Source organism: Aotus nancymaae, unplaced genomic scaffold (assembly GCF_030222135.1).
Source record: "Aotus nancymaae isolate 86718 unplaced genomic scaffold, 86718_ANA_hifiasm-v0.15.2.pri h1tg000016l, whole genome shotgun sequence".
In the NCBI taxonomy this organism is placed as follows: Eukaryota; Metazoa; Chordata; class Mammalia; order Primates; family Aotidae; genus Aotus; species Aotus nancymaae.
Window position 1 is genome coordinate 33,090,519 of NW_026988428.1, and position 6,000 is coordinate 33,096,518.

Sequence of the window (6,000 nt, forward strand, 5' to 3'; positions counted from 1 at the left end):
GTGGTGCGATCTCAGCTCACTGCAACCTCCACCTCCACCTCCCTGGTTCAAGCAATTCTCCTGCCTCAGCCTCCCTAGTAGCTGGGACTACAGGCTCATGCCACCATATCCAGCTAATTTTTTTGTATTTTAATAGAGAAGAGTTTTCACCATGTTGGCCAGGATGGTCTTTTTTTTTTTTTTTTTTTTTTTTTGAGACGGAGTTTCGCTCTTGTTACCCAGGCTAGAGTGCAATAGCGCGATCTCGGCTCACCGCAACCTCCGCCTCCTGGGTTCAGGCAATTCTCCTGCCTCAGCCTCCTGAGTAGCTGGGATTACAGGCATGCGCTACCATGCCCAGCTAATTTTTTGTATTTTTAGTAGAGACGGGGTTTCACCATGTTGACCAGGATGGTCTCGATCTCTTGACCTCGTGATCCACCTACCTCAGCCTCCCAAAGTGCTGGGATTACAGGCGTGAGCCACCGCACCCGGCCTGGCCAGGATGGTCTTAATCTCTTGACCGTGATCTGCCCGCCTCAGCTTCCCAAAGTGCTGGGATTATAGGTGTGAGCCACTGTGCCTGGCTGAAAGCTTCCTTCTTTTTCAAAATTGATTTGGCTAGTTGGGGTCCTTTGTAGTTCTATATGAATTTTTGGATTTTTTTTTGTTGTGTGAAAAATGCCATTGGAATTTTGATAGAGTTTGCTTGAATTTGTAATCATTTAGGGTAGTATGAACATTTTAACAATATTAGGGTGGATCACGAGGTCAAGAGATCGAGACCATCCTGGTCAACATGGTGAAACCCCGCCTCTACTAAAAATACAAAAAATTAGCTGGGCATGGTGGCGCATGCCTGTAATCCCAGCTACTCAGGAGGCTGAGACAGGAGAATTGCCTGAACCCAGGAGGCGGAGGTTGCAGTGAGCCGAGTTTGCGCCATTGCACTCCAGTCTGTGTAAACAAGAGCGAAACTCCGTCTCAAAAAAACAAAACAAACAAAAATATATTAATTCTTCTAATTTATTTGTATTTTCTTAAATCTTTTTCATTAACTTTTTATTGTTTTCGGGCCTCTATTATTATGATAAAGGGGTCAGTTCATCAACAGGATGTAACATTTGTAAATATATATGTACCCAACATCAGAATAAGTATATGTAGCAAATATATAAAGCAAATATTAACCTACCTGAAGGGGGAAACAGCAACATAATAATAGTAGGGGACTTGAATATCCCACTTTCCACAATAGATAGACCATCCAGACAGAAAATCAATAAGGAAATGGCAGTCTTGAACAACACTATAGGCAAAATGAACCTAACAGACATATACAGAATATTCCATCCAACATCAGCGAATACACACTCTTCTCAAGTGCACACAGAAGTCTCCAGGACAGATGATTCATTTGGCCACAAAACAAGTCTTGACATATTTAAGAAGACTAAAACCACATCAAGTATCTATTTTGACCATAGTGGATAAAACTAGATATCAACAATAGGAGAAAAACCAGAAAAATCACACATGTGTGGAAATTAAACAACACACTCCTGAACATCCAATGGGTCAAAGAAGAAATCAAAGAGAAATCACAAAAATAACTTGAGGCCACTTTGAGAGACTGAGGTGGGCAGATCACTGGACATCAGAAGTTTGAGACCAGCCTGGCCAACATGGCAAAATCCTGTCTCTACTAAAAATACAAAAATTAGCTGGGTGTGATGGCAGGTGCCTGTAGTCCTAGCTAGTCAGGAGGCCAAGGCACAAGAACCGTTTGAACCCGGGAGGCAGAGGTTGCAGTGAGCCAAGATTGTGCCATGGCACTCCAGCCTGGTTGACAGAGAGAGGTTTTATCTCAAAAAATAAATAAATAACAATTAAAAAAATTACTCGAGGCAAATGAAAATGGGAAAATAGAAACACAACATATCAAAATTTATGGAATGTAGCAAAAGCAGTTCTAAGAAGGATGTTTATAGCAATTTGTGTCTACATTAAGGAAAAAAGAAAAAAATCAAATAACCAAAGAATGAAAAAAAGAACAAGCTAAGCCCAAAGTTAGGCAACAGGAGAAAATAGTAATCTGAGCAGAAATATTTAAAAAAGAGATTAGGAAAACAATAAAAAAATCAATGAAACAATTTTTTGAAAAGATAAAATTAATAAAACTTTAGCTAAACTAAGAAAAGAGAGAAGACAAAAATAAAATTATAAATGAAAGAGAAGGCACAATGACTGATACCACAGAAATACAAAAGGTGATAAGAGACTACTATAAACAATTATATGCCAGCAAATTGAATAACCTAGAAGAAATAGGTGGATTTCTAGAAACATACAGCCTAACAAGATTAAATAATGAAGAATAGAAAATCTGAACAGACCAATGATGAGCAAGCAGATTGAATCAATAATCAACAACCTTTCAGCAAAGAAAATACCAGGACCTGATGGCTTCACTGGTGAATTCTACCAACCAGTTAGAAAAAAAGGAGCTGGGGCCAGGCACAGTGGCTCACACCTGTAATCTCAACACTTTGGGAGGCCGATGCAGGCAGATCACTTTGAGCTGAGGAGTTCGAGACCAGCCTAGGCAACATAATGGAACTCTGTCTCTACAAATAAAACAAAACAAAAATTAATTAGGTAGGTGTGGTGATGCATACCTGTAGTCCCAGCTACTCGGGAAGGTGAGGCTGTAGAATTGCTTGAACCCAGGAGGCGGAGGTTGCAGTGAGTTGAGATTGCACCACTGCACTCCAGCCTGGGCAACAGAGTGAAACTCCGTCTTAAAGAAAGAAAGAAAAGGAGCCGGGTGTGGTGGCACGCAGCTGTGATGCCAGCTAGGCTGAGGTGGGAGGATCACTTGAGCCCAAGAATTTGAGACCAGCCTTGGTAACATAACAAGGACCCCGCCCCTAAAAGAAAAAATAACACCAATCCTTCTCAAATTCTTTCAAAAAACTGAAGAGAAGGGAACACTTCCAAACTCATTTTATGAGGCCAGCATTATCTTGATACCAAAGCCAGGCAAGGAAACAAGAAGAAAAGAAAATTGCAGGTAGAATATATCTCCCAGCTCTGTCCACTGAAAGGGCCTGGGAGCAGTAACACCCTAATAGCAGTGAGCAGAGCTAGTGTACAGATTTTGGTTTTTTGGTTTCTTTTCTTTTCTTTTTCTTTTTTTTGGGATGGAGTCTTGCTCTGTCACCTAGGCTAGAGTGCAATAGAGCGATCTCGGCTCACTGCAACCTCTGCCTCCTGGGTTCAAGCAACTCTCTTGCCTCAGCCTCCTAAGTAACTGGGATTACAGACATGTGCCACCACGCCTGATTTTTCTATTTTTAGTAGAGACAGTGTTTCACCATGTTGGTCAGGCTGGTCTCGAACTCCCAACTTCGTGATCTGCCCATCTCAGCCTCCCAAAGTGCTGGGCTTGCACCTGTAATCCCAGCACTTTGGGAAGCCAAGGCAGGAGGATCACTTGAGCCCGGGAGGCCAAGACCAGCTGGGCAACATGGTGAAACCCCTTCTCTATAAAAAAAATACAAAAAATTAGCTGGATATGGTGGTGTGCACCTGTGGTCTCAGCTACTTGGGAGGCTGAGATGGGAGGATTATTTGAGCCTGGGAGATAAAGGTTGCAGTGAGCCAAGATTGTGCCACTGCACTCCAGCCTGGGCAACAGATGAAATTCTGGCCCAAAAAACATCAAAAAAGGAACCAGAGCTCCTTGGAGAAATGACCGATTCCAGAGCTGATGCAGGGAACATATAAATAGGTTCTGAAATATGTTGCTATGCCAGAATGTAAGAATGCTTAAAAGTGATGAGGTTATGTTAAAAGGATACAGTAAACAACTTGAAAGGACTCCCACTAACTAAATCAGAGAAAACTTATGGCTCAAAATAAACAATATTAATAATTGAATAGTAGTCCACTGAATAGGAATTTATGAGTACATACTGATATAATTCAAAAAGCAAAAGTTTGATGAGGAATAGAATATTTACATAATATCAAAGTATCCTCCCCACACAGAAAAGAACTTCTTTTTTTTTTTTGTCTTTTTTTTTTTGAGACAGAGTCTCATTCCATCACCAGGTGCCAGGCTGGAGTGCAGTGGTGTGACCTCGGCTCACTTCAACCTCCGCCTCTCAGGTTCAGGCAATTCTTTTGCCTCAGCCTCCCGAGTAGCTGGGACTACAGGCATGCGCCACCACGCCCAGCTAGTTTTTTTGTATTTTTAGTAGAGACGGGGTTTCACCATGTTGGCCAGGATAGAAAAAAAACTTCTTAATTACAAAGGTGAAAAGTAATTTACAGTGGAGAAACTTGGCAGATACCACTTTTTTTTTTTTTTTTTTGATGCAGGGTTTCTCTCTGTCTCTGATGCTGGAGTGCAGTGACAAGATCATGGCTCACTACAGCCTCAAACTTTCAGCTCACATGATCCTCTTGCTTCAGACTCCCAAGTGTCTTGGACTACAGGTATGCACCAGCATGCCCAGCTAATTTTTATTTATTTATTTATTTATTTATTGAGACGGAGTTTCACTCTTGTTACCCAGGCTGGAGTGCAATGGCGCGATCTCGGCTCACCGCAACCTCCGCCTCCTGGGTTCAAGCAATTCTCCTGCCTCAGCCTCCAGAGTAGCTGGGACTACAGGCGTGCACCACCATGCCCAGCTAATTTTTGTATTTTTTAGTAGAGATGGGGTTTCACCATGTTGACCAGGATGGTCTCAATTTCTTGACCTCGTGATCCACCTACCTCAGCCTCCCAAAGTGCTGGGATTATAGGCGTGAGCCATCTCGCCCGGCCCCCAGCTAATTTTTAAAAAAATTTTGTAGAGACAGGGTTTCACCATGTTGCCCAGGCTGTTCTCCAGCTCTTGGACTCAAGCGATCCTCCTGCCTCAGCCTCCCAAAGTGCTGGGTATACAGTTGTAAGCCACCACACCTGGGTGGCAGATACCACTTGAATCAAATAATCAAAGTAACAGGACACATTGAAACAGGAGCCACCTGATAGGATGCAGTAGGAAGAAAACAGCCTAACTTCTGTGACAGTCCTGACAAAGATTATACCATGAGTCTAATCATAAGAAAACATCAGACAAACCCAAACAGAGGGAAATTCTACAAAATAACTGGCCTGTAATCCTCAAAAATGTGAGGTTATGAAAGTAAAAAATGAAGAACTGGTTTTTTTTTTAATTTTTATTTTTAATTCACCTGGGTGCAGGTGGGTTAAGGCCGAAAAGAGCGTTAGCCTGAAGAACTGTTTTATACTGAAGAAGACTAAAGAGATATGACAACAAAATGCAACACATGAATCTGGACTAGATCCTTTTTCTATAAAGGACATCACGGAGAAAACTGGTCAAACTTGAATTGGCTCTGTATTAAGGTTCTCTAGAGAGACATAACCAACTGGATACATGAAAGGGGATTTATTAGGGAATTGGCCACATGATCACAGAGGCAAAATCCCATGATACGCTCTTTTCAGGCTGGAGAACCAGAGAAGCTGGTAGCATGGCTCAGTCCAACTCCGGAAGCTTCAAAGCCCAGGGAAGCCAACAGTACAACCTCCTAGTCGGAGGCCAAAGGCCTGAAAAACCCTGAGAGGCCGCTGGTGCAAGTCCCAAAGTCTAAAAGCTGAAGAACCTGGAGTCTGTTGTCCAAGGGCAGGAGGAGAAAAAGCAGATTGCTCTGGAGGGGGAGTTTGAGAACTCCCCCACTTCTGCCTGTTTGTCCAAACCCACCCCAAGCAGTTGGATGATATCCACCCACGCTGAAGGCGTGTCTTCCTCTCTCAGTTCAAGGCTTCACAGCCAATCTCCTCTGCAACATCTGTACAGACATATGCACAAACAATGCTTCACCAGCCTTGTAGGCATCTCTCAATCCAGTCAAGTTGATACCTGAAGTTAACCATTCCAGGGCCTGAGGGGTTAGGTGGTCAGAATGTATCAGGGTTGGGCTAGGCTCAGTGGCCCACGC